The sequence below is a fragment of the Notothenia rossii genome, assembly GCF_949606895.1.
Source record: "Notothenia rossii genome assembly, chromosome: 4".
Classification (NCBI taxonomy): domain Eukaryota; kingdom Metazoa; phylum Chordata; class Actinopteri; order Perciformes; family Nototheniidae; genus Notothenia; species Notothenia rossii.
Window position 1 is genome coordinate 65,256,094 of NC_136902.1, and position 22,364 is coordinate 65,278,457.

General features: G+C 39.8%; 1 long non-coding RNA gene across 5 annotated transcripts in view; it reads left to right on the top strand.

Annotated features, from left to right (window-relative positions):
- The window catches only part of LOC307037679, a 100,559-nt gene that overhangs the window by 64,265 nt on the left and 13,930 nt on the right, over positions 1–22,364 (top strand). For 2 of the 5 annotated variants that reach the window (XR_013807759.1, XR_013807760.1), the window contains one exon: positions 1,452–4,456. The exons of the other annotated variants lie outside the window; for them this stretch is intronic. This is a non-coding gene — a long non-coding RNA (uncharacterized lncRNA). Of the gene's footprint in view, positions 1–1,451; positions 4,457–22,364 lie in introns of those variants that run through there. 5 annotated transcript variants of the gene reach the window in all.

Consider the following 22,364-nt stretch of genomic DNA (forward strand, 5'->3'; position numbering starts at 1 on the left):
TAAATCCTGATCAAATATAACACCAAGATTCCTTACAGTCTCACTGGAGGCCAAATTAATGCCATCCATAGTTAGTATATCTTTAGATAATTTGTTTCGTAGATTCTTTGGGCCAAGTACAATAACTTCAGTTTTGGTCGTGTTTAACATCAAAAAATGTAAGGTCATCCACGTTTTTAAGTCCTTGAGGCAGTCTTGAATTTTATTTAGATGATTAATTTCATCAGGCTTGATTGATAAATATAGTTGAGTATCATCCGCATAACAATGAAAGTTTACAGAATGATTCCTTATAATATTGCCTAACGGAAGCATATATAGTGTGAACAAAATAGGTCCAAGCACTGAGCCCTGTGGCACTCCATGGCTAACTTTGGTTTGCATGGAAGATTCATCGTTGACACGTACAAACTGAGAGCGTTCAGATAGATAGGACCTAAACCAGCCTAAAGCAGTTCCCTGTATGCCAACTAAGTGCTCTAGTCTTTGCAATAGGATATCATGGTCGATAGTATCAAATGCAGCACTAAGATCGAGCAAGACAAGAATAGAGACAAGTCCCTTGTCTGAGGCTATTAGAATGTCATTTGTGACTTTAACCAGAGCTGTCTCTGCGCTATGTTGTGTTCTAAAGCCAGACTGAAAATCTTCAAATAAATCAGTTTTTTAAGTAATCACACAGCTGTTTTGCGACTGCTTTCTCAAGAATTTTTGAAAGGAACGGAAGATTAGAAATAGGTTTATAGTTGGCTAAAACCTCTGGATCGAGGTTGTGCTTTTTAAGGAGCGGTTTTAACGTGCAAATTATATGGAAAAGCTCAGGAAGCAGTTGCGGCTCTCACGTTAGAGGACAGCCTGCAGTATGACTCAGTAAAGGTTGCCATCCTCAGTGTATGAGTTAGTTCCTGAAGCTTACCGGCAAAAGTTTAGACACTATAGGAAGAGTCCTGATCAAACGCACGTAGAGTTCGCTAGGAAAAAGGGAATGTGTTTTGCTAAGTGGATTGCTTCATGTAATGCTACCGATTATTCTTCACTGAGGGAATTGATCATGTTGGAGGAGTTTAAAAAATGTTTGCCTGAGCACATTGTTGTTTACTTAAATGAGCAAAAAGTAAATACCCTCTCTGCTGCTGCTGTATTAGCCGATGAGTGTTAACGCATAAATCTGTGTTTTCCGCTGTCTCTAAGGAGAGATCCCACCGTGTGTCAGCCGCACCATTTACTCAGCCAGCAAATGTGTATAACGTAAGCAGAGAAAATAGAGTGTTTTTACTGTCATAAACCTGGACATGTCATTGCCAACTGTACAGCTCTGAAACGTAAGGAACAGCGGCAGAATGTATCCCCGCCTAAAGGCATTGGCCTGGCTACACACGTACGCGCACAGGCAAGTAAACGTGACACTTATGTTTCATTATCTGATCCTGTGATTGTGCCTGTGCCTTCAGATGAAGCTGTGTCCGAGGAGAAGCCAGAAATTGTGGCTCCCCCTCCTCCTCGTGAGGATATCGCGAGACCGACGCAACACCCCGGCTCAGACAAGCCTCTAGACTTCTCGACACTCCCGGTAACCCGAGAGCGGCAGCTCGTGTATCGGATCTTAGTGTTAGTGTTGGCTCTACAACATGTTAAGATTGATGTTGGACCCAGCCTTTGGCCAATTGTGATGTGTACATGTTACGATCCATTCATATTCTGCCCCAGCGTGTCCAAGCACAACCAGAGTCTCCTGCAATGGGCTCTGATTGTGCGGGACTACAACAGTAGACACCCATCATTAAAGGGTTCAGAGAATGTGTTGGCCGATGCTCTGTCCAGGTTGGGTTTTGTGATAGGTAGCTTCGTTAGTGTGTTATGTTGAGTTTGTGATGTTAATGTGTGTTATTAGGAGTTTGTTAGTGTGTTTGGTTCACAAAGCTGTGGGTTTGTGTCTTAAGGGGGGGGAGTGTTACGGCTGCTGCCTTCCTGGTCGTCTGAGTGTTTTCAGCTGTGTGTGTTCTATGTAAATGAGCTGTGCGGTTGCCCTCCCGGCATTGACTGCCATCTCCTGGTCCGCCCCTGAAGATTGCGATTGGAGCACGCCGGGCCCGACGCACTCCAATCGCAGCACACAGCCGGCGCACACCTGCTGGAGATTATTACAAAGCTTGGGGACAATCATCATTCTGGAGGCTCTGTATGTGGACAGATGCCTCTCGCTACTTGCTCTTTCTTCTGGGGTTAAACTTGTGTGATTAGTCGTGTCTAGAGTAGTTTAGTTAGAGTGTAGAGTAGCTTAGTTAGTGTTTAGAGTAGTTTAGGATTCTGTGACGGTTGCCTTTAGTTTAGCTGTGTTTTTGTATAGATTCTTTGCGTTAGTTGTACCACTTTTAAAGTGAGGTTTTGTTTCGTTTATTTAGTATATTAGTATTTATTTTCCCTGTATGTCTTTAGACTCACCTTTTAGAGTCCTCCCTTAGTTTGGTTGCCCATTTAAACTTGCGCCTTTGTAGCCTCATTTTGTTTGTTATTTAAACCGGTGTTTTTGGCTCTTTTGTTTGTTTCAGGCTGTTTGCCTGCCATTTTGTTCACCTGTTGTGCATTAAAACCACTTATAATTATACCAATACCAATCTGGTTGTGTTGCTTCCCTTTGATTCCCCTAGCTCAGAAGGGAACGTAATAGTCATACTTCCTCCGTTTTCTGACAGACGCTGTCCCCTCTCTCACTTTAGGTAACTTCACTCAAAATATATCCATATGTTGCCGCTCGCATGCATTTAGCTGAAGTTAACTAGCTAGATTTCACTGTTTCTCTTTATTTTTTTCTGGCGGCTACGCCTCCCTTGAAGCTCTCTGCCCCCCCCCCCCCAGGGGAGGTGCGCCTCACACTTTGGGAACCCCTGGTCTATACGATTGAATTGATGCATTATTGAGCTAATTCCATTGGCTGACTCATATACTGAAAGAAAATTGCAGGTCACGGCTAAAGACAAAGTTATAAAACAGTCTATTTAATACTAAATATTAAAATGTAGGTATATTTTAATTTGAGATTAGATTACATTTGATTCAACTTTATTGTCATTGCACAAAGTAAAAGTACCGAGACAATACAATGCAGTTAGCATCTAACCATATGTGCAAAAGAAGCAGTAAAGTGCACTGTTGTTTATAGTATAATACAAGAATAAACACATGACAGACATAAAAGAGTTTTGGCAGAGGGTGTGTTACTACGGTGTCTCAGCAAATGTCAAATCTCCGGCCGTAACGTCCAATAGATCTTCAGCGTCTGACATCAGTATTAAAGCTCTCCAGTGTGTAACTTTCATCGCAAATAAGAGGCAAAAAATACAAATATGAACCTGAAATGTGTCCTCCTTAATAACTATTGGCAACCGACTGTAGACACATACTAAAAAATACACATATCACAACATAACAACATAACAATAGCAATCACAGTTTGAAGAAAGCAAACCAATGGAGCCATTTATAAAGACTTCAATCATTATAAAGGGGGGTTAACAATGTATGATGCAACATTAACCGTTAAACAACTGATATCAATGGTATTTGCTGCTTGACAGAAAATGTTTGCCAAAAATCATGCTGATGCTGCAGACTTTGTAGACTGCATACATGCACAGCTCTTCCCCCTTTATTTCTTCAGAAATTGCCCAAATTCTCAATTGTAATTCAATGAAACTCTACCTTTTTGTTTTATTCTTATTCTCAGCTATGTTGTGTCTGAATTCAAGCAGCTTTTGCCTTGTTTACTCATGTCCCCCTGCAGCACTGCACCTGTAGCAGCAGCAGATCTCAATGTTGAGCTTTAACATGAATGTTGTCTTGACGGACAGCAACTACTGTTTAGGTTGCATATAGCCCCCTGCTACACTAGCGCTAGGCTGCTTTCATGGTTTTATTGGGGGGGATAAATGCATGTGTTCCAAATATTGAAGGGATGTCCCCCCTGCTATCTCCCCGAAAAACCTGCAGCTATAAGCTTTCAAAAACAATTTCCCAAATATTCTTTTCATATTTGCCTCAGCTTGTGTTGCCCCTCCTTTTCTCTTTCCTTTCCTTCCTCTTTCCCTCCTCTGGTCTCAAAGGCCTTTTTTACTATTTCCTCTGTTCTCCTCTCTCCTCCTCTGCTGTAACTCACTTACAGTTTGCCCTCCTCTTCCAGTCTCAATTTCTCTCAATTCCTTCTCCACTCATACCAGAATTCATACCTATGCTGCCTCTTTTCAGCTCCCTATACTTCCTTGTCTATAAGTTATGCAGCCTCCTGCTAAGCCTACATCTGGAGCCGCTGCTGAACCATCTTCTTAAATTCCTGGCATGTTTCTTCTCTGAGCCAGGCATCCTGCGGCTGGCTGTCTCCACTCAGGATCCAACAGAATAAATTATACTGTGTCCTCACACAACCTATGCACATGGTAGGATTTTAAGGCACACTGTATATGCTTTGAACATCTACAAGCCAGTATTTTAGCTAAATGGAAAAACGGAGCAGTGATCCAGGATGGCCTGCCTTTATTGTCTTAGCTGTACGTTTATTAGAAGCTGCAGATGCAGGATTAAACCATATATTAAAACACCTGTATGATGTTGCCATTTTCCAATCCATCAGATGACTACCATGAAAGCATGTGTGTATAATTGCAAATGCAAGGTTTAAGAGGTTTTTGGCCAATACATTTCTCAAATGATTGACCGGCTCAATCACTGTTAGAAATGTCTTGAACTTTAAAACAGCCTTTCTACATTCTTTGCAGCCATGCTTTAGTCTTCCTCTTCCACTAAGCCGTGCAGATGTGTACCATCCTTGTATGTGTTTCTGAACAGGATCATTCCTAAATAAGTAGCCATCCATGTGTTTTCCTCTCTCCTTCTCCTTTGTTTTATTCAACAAAAGCCACCCTTTCGCTGTAATGGTAGCCTCCTAGCACATTATGTGGCCTTTTGCCCTTCAGATCTACAGGGAGGGCTTCCTGGCAGGACTTGAGTCAGATCTCTCTTTATTGAGCTGTCTCGCGGTTAAAGCAGACCAGGGAAGACATTCCCAGAGATTTCAATCATTATCAAGGTGTTTGCAATTAATAATGCAACATTAACAGTACCATTTAGATGACTAGAGGTATTTGTTGCATTGCAGAGATACGTATACTGCAAAAATCTATTCTAACTCTCTCACACACAATTTTTTGTCCAATGTTAATTAAACTGACATTTCTGAAACAAATTCCCTTTAGGTAAAATGACTTTCAAAATCAGCACGTTGACAAGTTCTTAGTTGTTAGCCACAGCTTACACAGCCAATCCGGTCATTCAAGGTCTGACTCACACTCCAATAGAAAGCCTCAGTACTCTTCAACAAAGTGTCAACAAGCCTCACTTGCAACACCTTTCTGATGTCAGAGTTGACCTGCGTACAACAATTTAGTAACTTTCTAAAACTTTCGGATGAGTCAGGCCATTTTTCAGTCTACACAAAACTCCTTCAGTGACCTTTAGTGAATACAACTAAAGACCATCTTCCTCAATGGAAAGACATTTTTCTTAATGTTTTTTTCTCTGGGTCATTGCCAGATGTCCTTGCCACTGGCTCTTTCAAATGTATTTGAGCAAACTTGTAGCAGAAACGTCACTTTCTAAAGAGTGAGATAAGATAAAAGTACTTTATTGATCCCAATTTGGGAAATGTTTGCGTTGCAGCAGCATAAAAAGACAAGGGATTGTACATTAGAGAAAATAAAAGACTAGAAATAAACAATTCAAAATGTGAACATCTCAAATTGAAATAAAATAGCATTAAAAAAAGTAGAAAATATACATGTTGAAATATAAATGTACAGTAAACAAAAATAAAGCAGGATATTTTATATATACATTAAGTGTGTAAGGAATGGAATATTAAATTGAATATAAATGTAAAATGTACAGTTATCCAAGAGAAGCTATGGAGCAGAGAGTTCTCTTCCAGCCAGAGGATATATGTTATACAGAATGTCACTGATTGTTGAGATACTTTCTACTATGAATTGCCTCTACACTGCCATTATAATCAAGTTCTCAACAGCTAAGGGGCAGGCTTTTGAAAACATCTTTGGTAAGGGCAGAGTCTTTATTAGGCTCGAAAGCAGTAAACGGATGTCATCTTAAAACAGGAGACTGAACAAAAGCATCGGTTTCCGGGGGTTGGTGGGCTGGCGTAAAAATCGACTGGCAAGTAACGAATGGCAGGAAGCCATGTTTTCACCTCACAGTGGCTGTCCTTTATTGGGGACTGGTAAACAGAAACTAAATAAAGATGAGAAGGAAGAGGAAATGACACAGACAATGACAGGAAGTGGGACAGATTAATTCAAGTACCCCAAGATTTTGCATAAAGGGGATTTATAAAGGAAGCAGGTCAGATACAGAGAAAGAAAATATTGTTTGAAAAAAGCGATTCATGTTGCCTTCCAGTCTTTGTCAATTTGTTCTCAAAGTTTTGAGTCAAAGTGACATTTGTAGTCAAAGTTTATTTAACTTCTCTTGTCCTAAAACATAAAATAATCAGATCCAACCATTCTAAAATAATTCATTTTCTTTATCAAATTAAAACTTTTCTGATGAATGGATTTGATCTTGTGGCCTGGTTTTTGTTTGAAACTCATCGCTACAGCAGCAAATGATACCTCGGTTATCTACCAGACATGATCTATTCTAATAAAAATATCTCATCAAAGAAAGGAAACTTTTTAAGATCGGCACTGTTCATAGCCGTCCGTATTGCTTTACTGAAATACTGCAATAAAAAAAAATACATCTGTCATGTCAGTACTTGAAGTGCCTAGCTGGTAACAGATAATGTCAGATATCTCGTGCACCATCAGTATTTAGTAACATTTAATAAACCACACTCTGATAACGGTTGTCTGATTGCCACTTACCCAAATAGCTCTAATCAAATATATAAGATGAGCTCTTAATAAATAGAAATAAGCAGTTTATTCCAACTACTGTACCTTTTGCTTTTGCCTTTTGATTCAAAAACATGTAACCTATAAGATCATTGCTAATTATTATACTATTTATGTCAAATTCAGATCAATGCTAAAACCTTTATTCATCTCTTTCAGCGTTTGTTTATCAATAAAAAAAAAATGTGCATGCTTTTCACATATTAATGCAGTAGCGTAATCCAATCACAACATTGCGTTCAGTTGAGATAAATCGTGACAAATTATGAATTGGTAAGAAAAAAGAAATACATGAATACCACATGCTTGATTAATTGTCCAAAAAAGAGAGAAAAGAGACCCGTCCAAAACGTAAAAAGTATCAAGATAATTATCTTGTTTGATTAAATTCTAATAAAAGGAACCTATTTTGAAAATTAGACATGGAAAGTCAAAAGACAAACAGTGCTGAAAACTACTGCTATAGATATCCAGTTTTCTGCATCATGTTATCACATCAAGGCCAACCAACACTGATTATACCTTCCGCCCTGTTTTCTGGTCTTAACTTTACAAGACAATGTTCAATAACAATCAATATTTGTGTTGATTAGACCTAGAATTGAAAAAGAGCACACTGTACAAAATGTGTTTTTTTTGCCTTTTTTATTTTGGTGGCAGATGAAAGAATTTAGCCAGCGTCACGTTACAGATGACTTGACTGCAGTCTCAGGCCTGGTCACTATGCTGATCAGCTGAGAAACGTACCTACACTGAGGCGTTACTAAGACAGTGGAAAGCGCAAATGGACCAAGTGAAACCATGTAATGGAAATGAGGCATTACTAACTTGTTACCGTTTTCTACTCCACAAATTTGGAACTGTTCACCTACCGTAGCAAACAAGAGCCTTTACCGAACAAGCAATCAAGACGTTTTACAACGTGTAATTACACCGTGTGAACACACTGAGGCTGAATTAGTAACAACATGTTGATTGTCTCTGCAGTCACACACTGCTGTCAGTGACAATTAGAAACGTGTGCAATTGGACTTTCTGTAAAACCACTACAAACTCAGGAACTGAAAAAACCTTAAAATGCAGCAAATAGCAAGAACTAAATATGTTATATGTGTTTTAGTTTGGAATCATTATTATTGAAAGAAGTGGAACAAGAAGTGTTACTGCAGGGAGTAAGGATTAAAGAAAATACGGCTAATGGAGAAGATGTTTCTACAGAAGACAGAATACATACATATTTCAAGGTCATCATTTCCTACACTGCTAATACAAATTGGTATTGTGTAGGAACAAGACAAAGCTAACACCCTCAGCTTTCATGACTTGTTGAGTACAATCCATAACTCCCACGCATACAATTGAATTAACTGTACAGAAGTTTATACAATGTATGGTAAATGTTATTCTATGCTCACTTTTGTCTACTTCTTGCTCACTGTATAGACTATTCTGTAAGATGTTATTGGATTGCCTGTTGGCTTCTGAGCTTTTCAAAATATTCCATCTGAAGGATTTGAATACTGCTAAAGAAACACACAAGTCCTTATGTCAATTACCATGTAGCAACGACTACCAGCTGTATAGCTTGCTTTGTTTTTTTATGCTTCTGTATTCGAGGTTGATTTGTCTGAAGCCATGTATTATGGCGTGGATGTAGAATCGGCTGTGCTAGAGGCGGATGTGGCTCAGGGGGGAAATGGGCATCTACCAATCAGAGGGTCTGCAGTCACAGGTGGGAGAAGTACTCAGATCTTGTACTTCAGTAAAAGTAATAGTACCAGAGTAAAAGAATACTCTGTTACAAGTAAAAGTTCTGTATTCACAGAAATAAGGGACTTTACATTTACTCACGTAAAAGTACAAATGCAATGTCAGCTAAATGTACTTAAAGTACCAATAGTAAAAGTACATATTATGCAAATCGGCCCCTTTTCAGAATAATATATATCATATGTTTGATTATAATTATTGATGCATTAAAGTGATATCAACGCTGGTGCGGCAGACTTGGTATACTGCAGGGTAGCTTGTGAATTGTAGTCTTATTTAAGTGTTGTTTGTATTTCAAATAATTAATCCACATTCAAGGTAACTAAAGATATTTAATAAATGTAGTGGAATAAAAGTACACAATGTATTCCTGAATTGCAGTGGAGTAGAAATGCAAAGTAGCAACAAATGTAAATACTCAAGTAAAGTACAAGTACCTAAAAATGTTACCAAAGTACATACTTGAGTAAATGTACTTAGTTACTTTACAACACTGTTTGCACTTTGATCCCCTCAGTACTCAGTCTCAAATTGCTCCCGTAGACATGTCCAGACTATTGAAGTGGCATTCGGGGCGTGGTCAGTGCAGTGTGACATCACTGTGGGGCGTGGCTACAGGTACATCACTCAGCTGTGCAGGTGGGTGTGGTCAGGGTTTTACAATGTAATATTTGACCAGAAGAGTCAATGCATTTAAGATGAGGTACTGGATACAATCAAGAAATGTGTAACAATTTTCAGAAGAAATGGGCCAGGAGTAAATATGTATTCAAATCAAATTAACAGTGAGTCACAATTTGATTTTATTGGAATAATGTTTCAGCATGACATTTAATTGGAATAAGAGAGACTTTACTTATAAGGAAAATGTATCACATGTCGGTTATGATTGGCGGAGGATAGAGTCCAGCTGCTGCAGGGAAACTGCAGCATCTATTTCAGAATGCTCTGAGTTACGCTACATTCACACTCACCGTAACTTTCACTATCAAACGGACTACTTCAAGCTTCAAATGCTTACAAAGAGAAATTAAAGTCTTGCTTTCTGATTGGATTGGGGTGAGAATTCTGCCTGATATGTGATTGGTCCCTTGCAGCTGCCTCAAAACTGGTCTGCATGCCTCACTCATGCTCACAGGCAGATCTGTCCACAGAGCCAATCACAGTTGAAAAACAAAAGGCAAAAGCAAGAAAAGATCAGGATTGGTGAGCTATTAGTTGAATATTTAGAGACTAAACTGAATACTGTATACACATGTAATGGGCTGTCTGGTTTATAATTTTCTTCGGAGAATGAATCTATGTTACTAGAAAAGGGAAAACTGTCTTTCCACACTGCAACTAGTCACATTTCAGTTCTGCTGTCAGCGTGATACCTTTATTACTTTGGAAGCCGTCGTGAAAAAGGGCATATTTGAAATGGAATGCACCAGTTTACGCAATGAAAGCCTTGATCCTGTATCAAGCACCAACAGTGTATCATAACTCTCCATGCAGGGTTGCAAAAATCAGAATTTTGCGCCTCCAAACCTCCTGAAGCCCCACAGCTCCTTTGATCTTGATAGTAATCGAATCCATGTCATTTTTACAAGCATCGTGTCTCATATTTACGACATGCGCTGAAGAGCTCCCACAGGCTGGGGATGTTGATGCTATCCGACAGGCATGGCCGAGCTCTAAATAAAGACTGCTGAGGGTTCAGAGCACCAGGAGCTTTTATTTTTATAAAAATGTACCACTTCCTGTTAGAATTTAAACGGATTTAACAATATTATCCCAACAGGAAAACAGATGAATTCATTATATATGTATTTGCATTGATAAAGACGCCATTTATTCTACGCATGCACCATTAAATACATATTTTGTTATTATTACAATTACAAATAAATGTATTGTTTTTATCATGGACTTATTAGCTCTGCTCTGAAAAGTTTCCGGAGCTTCTTTCCGGCTTTGCTCCGCACAGCAGGCTTTGATTTCTCTCTTTTGCTTTAACGAAGCTTATCGGCAACTGGCACAGTGTGAGCCACTGCTGCAACAACACCGTCCAATCAGCTGCAAACACACAATCTCCACTTCCTGGTCTTTGTCGACCTGTGACATCTGATTGGACGGAGAGGGTCACGAATGCCCCCTTTCCTCTGATGGTTTGCCATCCTTTTTTAAAATAGATGGCAGTTTAATAATAATCATTCATACGTTAGACATGTTTAATATCCAACATAAGAAATGATCCTTCCTGCATGGATGGGGTCATTATAGTAGGGAATTAAAAAGGGATACAGCACAGAAAATACCGAATATGCAGAAGTAAGTAAAACTAACAAATTCAGACGACACCAATGGGAGAAATAGGCGTAACATCGTTATGAAGATGTGTCTCTGGGACAGGCAGACAGCAGGAAGGACGGACAGTAGACAGCGGCGGTAATGGCAATCGGCTTTCAGCGGAAGCACCAGCTGTGCCTGATCCAAATGGGCACCGACAGCGATTCAGGGCAAGCAGGGTCACATGAGGACACCAACACAGGGGGGGGGGGGGGCGTTTGGCGGAGTGGGCAGAGGGATAGATGGAGAGAGAGGAGGAAGCACGGCGAGGAAGGCATAAGGGACAAACAAACGGGTGAGGGAGGGAGAAGGAGAGGAGAGGATGAGGTAGCGTTTGGTACGATGAAGGAAACAAAAGAAAGGCAAACAAAAGGCAGTGGGGTTGGAATCTGTTTCACGATATATTAGACGTGGAGATGGAACAAAATCATCATCCATCGGTTGATCTGATACAGATTCTTTGTATATGACTCAGTATACAGTAAATGTACGGTAGCCATTTTGTGTTTCATTTAAAAGTTTATTTGCCTTGTTTGAGTTCCCCAGACCTATTTTGGAAAACAGAGACATGTTTTTTACAAAACCCTTTTTAATTTGTCAAAATAAATCACAATTCTACAATTTCAAAGAGAAGTAACCATCCAAGAACTTGGCATGCTGTTAATGGAGTGCCTTGAAATGAGGTCCACATTGCACATAGGGAAAACTATATGCAGTAACCAAAAACCAAAGGTGTTTAAATTATTTGAGCAAACTTTTTCTATTGATGTTTGCCACGATCTTTGTGATTTCTAACCATATTAAACCTAATGTTCTCGTTGCCTTACCCTAGCCTTATTTTAACTATTGTATGTTTGCCTGACCACAGTCAATCCCTAACATTAACCATACCATCTATAATACAAAGCAATAATTAAAAATTGTTTCGCAATCAGGATGCTACAAATAAAATCTTTTTTTTTGCAAACCTGAAAAAATAAGCTAAATGATCTCCAGTCACCAGATATTGACTGTAATATTATATATTTGTACAATTCTACACTCATGGTTTTTATTAAGTGATAATGTTTTTATGTCTGATAACAACGTTTGTAAAAGCTTTGCATTTCTGTGAATGGAAATGACTGAATTGTTTTGGTTAGAGAAAGGTCATTGTTACTGCAAAATAATGGGTATGATTAGGATAAGGCAACTAACATATAGAGCTAACAACTACAATCAGTGAAAAAACTAATTTTGACTTTGAGCAATACATAATAACTCCGGTTTCAACCCTTACATTGTGCTTCGCTACATATAAGCTATATGTGTTGCTGTATGTATTGGCATTGATATACGCCGTGTATTGTGATGTGCACAATCGTCCAACATGATGCTATTCATAGGAATACTGAGTTGGCTCGGAATAGTTTTCTGAAGATAACATATAGCATATATGGCAATGGCTTTCAAGTATTTGGCCATGAAACTGGTCCAATCCTAGGAAATTGAATTTACAGCTAATGTTGGTGGGAGGGAGTTTCGCTTATAAAAACATCTCAAAGAAATAAAATCATTCTTTATTACTTCGCTCTTGGATGAATCTCGATTTACAAGGAGGGCTGACTTGTTCCAGTTCCTATCTATGCGTCCCATCATGTAGGCCTGCAGCTCCAAATTCAATCCTCTTAGCTTTTTCTCTTCCCAGCAAAACAAAGAGATTCCCAAGACTGGAGCCAAACGAGATCACTGATAAACATTAAAACCCTTATGAGGAAAACACTGTCAGAGGGGAGACTAGCAGTCCAAGCCAACAGATGCTGATTAGTGGCCTTTGCAGAGGGGGTATTTTATTTCCAATGAGTTGATTGCCAACGAATAAATTAGTGACCATGCAATAAATTAGTGAACGTGCAGTACAAGAATGTTAAGGAGCCCAATGAAGATTAGCAAACAATCGACACATTCATTCTGTGGTAGTCCTCAGCAGGTGCTACTCTGCTTTTATGACTTACTTCTGAGTACAGTTGTTCTTTATATTTGAGGGACACTTTCCCATTGGTAGTAGAAAAACGTGTTTGAAGCTCTTGCTTTGGATTTCCAGTCCTTTCACTTGTATTCTGAATATGTGGTTGTCTAATGTTGTTCAAACTCAGTTTACCTCAGCAGGTATTTTTACCTGGAACATTCAATGCATTCCAAAAGTTGTAAATGTATGCATGTTCTTATTCCCTTACTTTTAGGGGCAGATAAACAAGCCCATGCCAGAGCAAACTTGCAGATTTTCATGGGAGCCTCTCGCAAATACACACAAATAAACACCACATTATGTACAAAAAAGCAAAAGATGAATATAGAAATACTCAACTCACCGCTTGATGCTAACACGCCATTTTTCGATGTACATTTTTTATAACAGAATAGGCTGGCTAAAGAATCCTAACTCAGAGTGTAACGCACGCAAACTACTGTAATCACAAGTGGAGTTTGTTACCCATGTTTCTGACACATGTATATTTGGGGGATTTTACTTTGTATCAGACATCTTATAGATCGTAGCATTAAGTTCACAAAAATAAACAACAATAACAATTGTAAACAAAATAAACATTTGGGGGAGGGTTAAGATGTCAAATGGGAGGGGCTTGCCTTTTCTGGCCCTCCCACGTTGCTGTCCTGAAGACAAACACCATTGCATTTGATCTATTGAGTTTCATTATGTCCACATTTGACCAATTTCACATAATCATCATTACGGAACAATTATTTTAGGGTAACGAGAACATTTTACGATGCAAAAGTTACTTTTTAAAACCTCTTTTTTAATTATCAAGAATTGGAAACTCAGGGTTTTTTGCCCAAGGTTTGAACGAATCCTGATAAATAGGATCTGTTGGTCTTTTGGGTCCACAACATGAAAAATATTTGAGAAAAACAAACAACAACTCAGGCAATGTGTAACTCTACTTACGAATACTAGAGGGACAACTTTGGACGGTTGCATTGCCGCCATTTTATGTCAAATGGACTCTGGGGAAGATTAGGAGATACTTTTGTCAGACAGACCGTGGGTGAATAGAGAGAAAGAAAAGGGGAAATTTAGAGAGTTTGAGAAAGAAAGAGGCACATGACACTGGACGATGAAGAGCCATGGGGAGACCGAGTGAAAGAAAAGGGGCTCGAGAGGGAGGGAGAGGTAGGCGATAGAGAGAAGGCCAAATGTGTCTGGGAAAGTTTTGAAGCTGAGGTGCATGGTGGGAGAGCAGACAGTGTGTCTGGGGGGTCTGAGGTGTGGATTAATGCCAGCGATTGGAGGAGGGTTGCCGCAGTTGTGCGTGAGCAGAATAGCAGATGGAGGGAGAAGAGAGGAGAGAAAATGGAAAGGGCGCAGAAAGTGAATTTTGGAAAGTGGTGATATTCTCTGACTGAAGTAACCAAAAACTCCAACAAAATGTAAAAAGCCCACTTACAGAGTCCTTATTTTCGAGTTAAGTTGATTAAAAAAATAAGATATTTAAAGTAACATATAGTCAGCCTTCTATCGTCAGACCAACCAGTCACGATAGTAAAACTCACGTGAGGGTTCATCATGTGCATTTGAGGCAGAACCCATAATGCATGATCCATGAAATGGCACCAAACAACTTTCATTTCTTTTTATGAAAAGCAATTTGAAAGGATTACAAGGACTGCAGCAAACACATCTTATGAACCCCAAGTCAGGCTGCAGGCTTGACACGGTAACATTTCATTACAGCAAGATTATTGTGGATCAAATAAGAGTTTAGGGCATTTATGTGTGTTTTTTTAATTCCCTGAAGGAAACTTCATACTAGTTATCGCTGAGCTAATACTGGAGACAGTATATCAAGGGTATGATGATGGACTAGAGATCATAGAAACAGAAAAAAACAGACAGTTTAAAATGGCTTTGCCTCATTTGAACCCAAGAAAAGTCTATAAGTTATTTGCCTGGTTTGGGTTTGCTTTCTTGGTGGCTGTAAATGACAGTAAAAGGCAAGAGTTTTTACACAAGTGAAGAACCTCAAATAGCTTGTTAAATGTACCCCGAGTGACAAATGATTGCAGAGTGTATCCAAAAATCCAATGTTTACCTCATTACGGTTTGGATTTTTCAACCTTCATTAAGCTGTAATCCAACTGTAGTGAGTTAAAGTTCCGTTTGAGCTCCTTGAAGCTTCTTTTAAGTTTGGAAACTGCATACTCAAATTCCCACTGAGAAAGGTTAGCTGTTTTTTGGTTCTACTTTACACTGATCTTTTTTTGGAAATGATCATGATCACATTCTAGGACATGGAAGTAGCTTTTTAAGAGCAAAATGTTTACAAACTTTGAAATTAAGATAAGAGAACATTGAGAATGGATTACATGTTGATTGACTCAGTACATGTAACAGTTTAAAGAGTTAGTTCATGCAAGCACATTTGCTGTGTGGCTGTAGATGTGCTGGTGGTAGGGTTAGGGTTAGGTGGACCTAAAACAAATATCTCTACCAGAAATGACAGTTGAAGGGTGCCCTTGTGTGACACCTTTTTCTTTGTTGACTTTTGTGTTTTTGTAAATTACCAATGACCTCACGATTTTACCAAACCTTACCCAAGGCTTTTAGTGGCCTGATGGCATTTTTTTTGAGGCCTCATACAATTCCCCCAACCGTTATTGCTGAATCATGACCTCTGAGCAGTGGCGAGCCGTCAGGGCCCTCTAGTCCCTCTCTGAGGTCCTAAGATATTGTAAAAAATAATATTTGAAAAAAGTTTTTTAAAAAAAGATTTCATATTTCACATTTCAGTTATATTTTTCATTAATTTTACCAAAATAACTTGATTTAATTGTATTTAAAGTAACATTTCCAAAGAAATAAATCCTTTGAATCTGCCTCTTCAGCTTCTGTTTGAATGTGAAGGGTTAAATGAAAGAAGCTCCTTTAGCCCTCTCTGCGAGTCACTGTAAAGATAGGAGCTGATTGGTGGTCCTGCTGTAAATTCACAGAGGGCCCGCTACAGTAACTCAACGAGAGAGTAATGTCAAATGACAGTACAATTGACCAATCATATCTTCCCTCTAAATGGGTGGGCTTTATTTTCGCGGACTTTATGACGAGTTCCGCCCGCAGTGAAGTTGATACATGTGTGTTATCCTAGAGAGGCGAAATCCCGCCCATCTACTTCCGACCCATGGGACCTTATTTCGGAAAAATTATGTATTGAAGTCAATGGAGAGAGAAAGATTATCTTTCGATCCCGTTTGAATTCTGCCATGAATTACACATACGATGTTTGTCAATCTTAAAAAACAGAGTCGTTTTCCTCCACTAAGAGATAGCTAAGATCAGCGCCATATGGATAGAATCTATCTATATGGGGCTGGCTAAGATAAGATAACTTTAACAAGATGCCTGTGTGCTTAGTACCAGGTTGTTATCACACCAGCAATGGGTCTTGCTCGTTCTTTCGCTTCCCGTCTGATGAAAGGACCAGGAGTGGCTGGATCAAGTTAGCTACCTAGCTAGTAGCTAGCACGTTAGTTAGCATTACAGCCTTGTCATTTTTATTAGCCTTAACATGACATAAGTAACATTAAGTAACCCAACATGTTAAACAGTAAGAGTAGTAGTCATATTTTGTGAACCCTTTGAAGAGTACTGTCACACCGGTGTGATCATTCTATAATACATCATTTAAGCCCGGGGGAGAAATGCTAACGCTACATTAACATCTGCGATCTTTTCTACTTCACGCTATCTGCACAAATGGTTGACATTAAACATTAAAAAGACCAGGCAGTTCAGAGAGAATCAAAGGAAGGCAGGCAGCTTTGCATGACATTCTTCTGGACGTGTTTCATTGTGGTGATAGTGAGGGTAGTCAATCCTTTTGTTGACAAGACAGGAGTGATGGCCATCTTGGTGACGTGTGTTATTCTGCTAGACCGGAGATGTAGTTCATTCAGCGTTTCACACAAACAAACATTTTTATTTTTTTTACTTGCAAAATTATCTTTTAAATTGACAAACATCATATGTGTAATTCGTGGCACAATTCAAACGGGATCGAAAGATAATCTTTCTCTCTCCATTGACTTCAATACATACTTTTTCCGAAATAAGTTCCCATAGATGAGAGTAACAAATGCGTCACTTCCGGGCAAAAATAACGGCTCCGCCCACTTTTGGGGGAAAACAACGCTGTCAGTTGAATGGCGGTCAATACAAATTCTGAAGTTTTGCCAATCCGATCAGAAATTTAAGAAAACCGGAGATTTTTGGATCTTCAAAGAGCCCGATTCCAATGGCCAGACAGGCAAACAATTGCATTAAGCCATTAGAAATCGACGATCAGGCTCGATATATGGTTAAATATAGCAGTAAGCTATCGATTTTGATAGATGAGAGTAACATCTACGTGACTTTACGGCCCCGCCCACTTTTGGGGGAAACAACGCTGTCATTTTACATTAAATTACATTACATTACATTGCATTTAGCTGACGCTTTTATCCAAGGCGACTTACAATAAGTACATTCGACCAGGAAGATACAACCTTGAAGAAAATAGAATCATATAAGTACATCAGGTTTCATAGAGCCAAACATTTCAAGTGCTACTCAACTGGCTATAGATAAGCCAATCCTTTATTAGTATATAAGTGCTTTGTTAGCAGTTCTTTGTTAGTAATTATCATTTGAATGGCGATCGAGCCTGAAGCAACAGAGCTCTTCTTTTACTGTCCTTTCTTCTTAGAGGAAGTACAGAAACACAAAACTATTATGTTCTGCCTCGCTCATGAGAGTAACAGCTGGAGAAATTACAGCCTCGCCTACTGATTTTAATTTAACCATATATCAAGACCGATTGTCGATTTCCAATGATCGAATGTAATTGTTTGCCTGACTGGCCATCGTAATCGAGCTCTTTGAAGATCCAAAAATCCACGGTTTTCAAAAAAATTTGATCGGATTGGCAAAAACTTCAGAATATGTATTGACCGCCATTCAAAGGACAGCGTGGTTTTCCCCCAAAAGTGGGCGGGGCCATAATTTTTGCCCGGAAGTGACATAGGTGTTACTCTCATCTATGGAGGTCCACCGGAAGGGGAGGGACGCGTCACTGCACCACTCTATAGAGTGGTGCAGTGACGCGTCCTAAAACCCGGAAGTAAGCTAAGGATGGGTTCCCTCAATGGATGTATAATAAGAACTGGATACAGCGTGGGAGGCGGGGCCTCGTTCATTCCTATGAGAGTTGCTCATTGGCGGGAGGCGTCTGGCGCAGTGGATTAGTGCGTAGGTGTTCGGATCAGGGGGACACAGGTTCAAACCCCACTGCAATCAGCATGTCGTTGTCTCCCTGGGCAAGACACTTCACCCCAAATTGCTCCTGTGGGGATTGTCCACTGTATTGAGTATGTAAGTCACTTTGGATAAAAGCGTCCAACAAATGACATGTAATGTAGTGTAATGAAGACAAAATGGCCCAACTTTTGAGAGAGCGAAACGTCACAAAAGTATTCATATAATCATATGATCCGTTCTTATTGTGCATCCATGGGTAAAGGTATAACTCATGTGGTACTGAACACGTCACATGAACGTGCCGGGCGGCGCGGTCCCGTGGGTTAGATGCACGTTCATAATGCAGAGGAAAATAACTGTCAGAATAACGTTATTAGCACATTTTACAACTTGAGGACCACATTTTTTTAATAAGGGCTATACAAATGTTCATACTGTGTAGTTTATTTAGTTTAAAAAAAAGTATCCAACGATTTACCGACATCTCTTTCCCAATGTTAGTCAATGGGAAAAAGTATTTCCGGGCCCAGTGACTGATACGGAAGTGTATTACCGCCTTCTGGCCACCACAAATATTTTCCTCAGAGTCCGGCGCACTTCCTGGTTCCCTTGACAAAAAAGCCATGAGATTTCTCCATAGAATTTTGGAAAATAGCTCGAAATAAGGTCTGTGGAAAACAAACCTGTTTGATAAATGCACGTTTTGTTCAGCCGGATAATATCCACATGTCTACCCTACTTTTATAATTTTCTAATCATAAATCTAATCGATAGATTTATTACATTACATGTTACTTGTTAGGCGCTTTTATCCAAAGCGACTTACATACTCAATATTGTGGAAAATCCCCACAGGAGCAATTTGGGGCGAAGTGTCTCAGGGACACAACGACATGCTGACTGCAGTGGGGTTCGAACCTGTGACCCCCTGATCCGATTTATGATTAGCATAAGTTTGTTCATGATGGCTCATGTCAGTGATAGTGATGACATCGTTGCGAAATTATTAACTGAGTCATTTTCAAGATTGAGTTACAATGATAAACTGGAGTGGCAAAGGATCAGCTGCATGACCCGCCATCAAGTGCTTCATCCAAAAGGACAGGAGGATGGACTTTGTGTTTAAGGGATTTGATCATCAAAGGTAGGCCTAAGTCATTTTCAATGTGGGCCGCCATGCCGACTTAATTCATGTTTAATTGTTACTTGGCTGTGGGTGCCCTGTCATGATAGGTGTTCATATAAATGGTGTTGTTTTGTGTGGTAGAGGGTCGCTGTCATTGATGCGTTTTGCACCCCGGGCCGCTGTTTTGATATTCCGCTGAAGTATACGCTGTGACGTAATTAACTCTTCTTTTTTTTTTAGAGAAGGGGGGTCAGAGGGCCTAGGTATAAAAGTCACGGCTCGCCACTGCCTCTGAGTGTCCCTCTCCGACCAACGAGAGGATTAAACCATTTACACAATGTGAGATTAAAACCAAGTCTGACTTTTACTGCGATAATTCAACTTTTCTATTCAAATTGTCCTTGGTTAACATACATGGACTTTATTGGTGATGCCATGATTTGTTACAGGAATATTACCTGATCCAGATGTAATGTCGTCCTAAAGCCTGGAAAACACCGGCATTTTACCACCTCCAGTTCTTCGTCTCGAAATTAATGGTCTTTTGAACGTGTTTGTGGTTAAAAGCCTGAAATAAGCTAAAGTGATTTTCATTTTGTGTTATATGACATACAATAAGTCAGTAAATGCTCCGCTTGTGAATTTCTAAAGCTTCTATGTGTCACAAAATTGCAGTTGTTGTGACTAAATAGGACAACTGAACATCATCATACCAACGTGAGTCCGCCTTTACCTTAGCGGTGGTGACGGAAAGGCATGCGACCAGGATGTACTTTGTTTATACATTAGCTTTTTACTGCTGGCAAAAAATCACAAAATGGTGTTAATGAGTGGAGATTACATGTGTTGAGTGACATAAACATGTTGATGACATAAACCTTGTACAATGTGAGGGTCTAAGGACAGAGGGTGTCGTATTGTCATACGGATATTCTGTACAAACTGTGAAGTCCACTGAGACAAATGTAACATTTGTGATATTGGGCTATATAAATAAACATTAATTGATTGATTGACATGTGTTGGCCACAGGTAATATTTTCTGCATTGAATGAAAATCCAATGAAAGATCCCATTGGTTTTTGTCGAGGGACCCTTGCGACGCTAACTTCCAAGTCGGCCTACATTAATATGTCATCACTGCATAACTCTAAGCAGCTTAAAAAATATTGGGATTTTTGTTCGTACATTTGTAGAAAAGATTCTGATTGAACCTTAGGAACAGTGTAGGTTTTTTTCAAGGATAGTCAAGGTTTCATTAAAAAGTGAAGTGATCAACCTATCTACTTGAAGTTTTGGGTTTTAAATTGAAAAGTGTTTATTTAAAGCTTGAGGCAGTTTAAATATCAAGTTTAATGTGAAACAATTAAATATGGCTGAGGTGTGGTATAGGTTTGGAATATGGTTGAGAAAGCAAGAGGGTCTTTAGTCTCGGCCCGTCATTTCTATGTGATCCATAATTACCCAGATCAGTAGACACATTTTATTTTGGGCCGACCTATTCCTTACATTTGAATACCCAGAATCCCTCTGACGTGATGTCAGTGAGCTCCTGTTTACCAAATCAACCAGAGAATACCGTAAAGATGACGGAGTTGTTAGAGCACAGCTTGTACTTTAATTTTTTATTCTACGAGAGATCTCTTCCTTCCCCCTCAATGTAATATGGGTGAACTCGCATCACCTCAGTGGAGTATGTGTATCTTTGCTTCTGCTGCTTAAAGTGAAGCTGTCTCCCTGAGTGCTGTATTGATTCACTTGGCACCCACTTATGTCCCGTAATGGAACAGAGCTCATGCGCTGTCACTAGCATTCAGAGAACTGCATGATCCTACCTATTAATTCCGAGACTAAAAACACAACAAACAAGCCCAGCGTTTCTGCTTTTTACCGAATGTCGGATGATCTCACGGTCTCATCACTGGATGTTATCAAATGGTATCGATGACAGAGAGTGTTTTTTCGCAGTTTTATGATACAGTCAAATGTGGAGCTGTGAAAGGAAGGCATATGGAGAAATGGTCTGTATCTGTGCCTCTGTAAATCAGAGCCAAGTCCCGAAATGACTCCTTATTTTCTATTCGCAGCTGAGGCTAACTAAAGATTGGTATTTGTTTTTGGTGCATGGAATCTTTCCAAGAAATGTGTGTATGTGTATGTGTATGTGTGTGTGTGTGTGCGTGTGGCTGTGTGTAATACTGTATATGCACTTTTGTAAGTGCATCCATGAGTGTGTACGTGTAAGCTAGTCAGTCTGCTCCTGGCTGTGTTGGACGCTCTGGGAGACGAGGATACAAGTGTGTGTGTGTGTGTGTGTGTGTGTGTGTGTGTGTGTGTGTGTGTGTGTGTGTGTGTGTGTGTGTGTGTGTGTGTGTGTGTGTGTGTGTGTGTGTGTGTGTGTGTGTGTGTGTGTGTGTGTGTGTGTGTGTGTGTGTGTGTGTGTGTGTGTGTGTGTGTGTGTGTGTGTGTGTGTGTGTGTCTGTCTGTCGGAGTAGTGGGGCATTTTGGAAAAGAGAAGGAGTGAGTGAGAAGTAGCTATACCTGGACCGTCTCCTCCATTTTTGGGGGGAATTGGGGAAAGGAGGAAGAAGAGGAAGAAGGAGTGTGCAGGGAGGAGGAGGAGGAGGGGAGGAGGAGGGGAGAAAAGGGGAGAAAAGGGAGAGGAAGAGAAGGGAAGGGGAGAGGTTCAGGGGTGACAGAAGGATGGCTTCATGGCTGCTTTTCCCTTCGCTGAATTTCCACACTCCCCTTATTCTTTTTTGTTTGCCTTATTCAGCTGAGCGAGTGAGGAAGTCAAACAACAGGAGAGTTTGAAGACTGAAAACGAGAGACAAATCAAGCCAATCTTTTTCGATTTCTTCTTTTTTTTATGCTGGGATTTTGG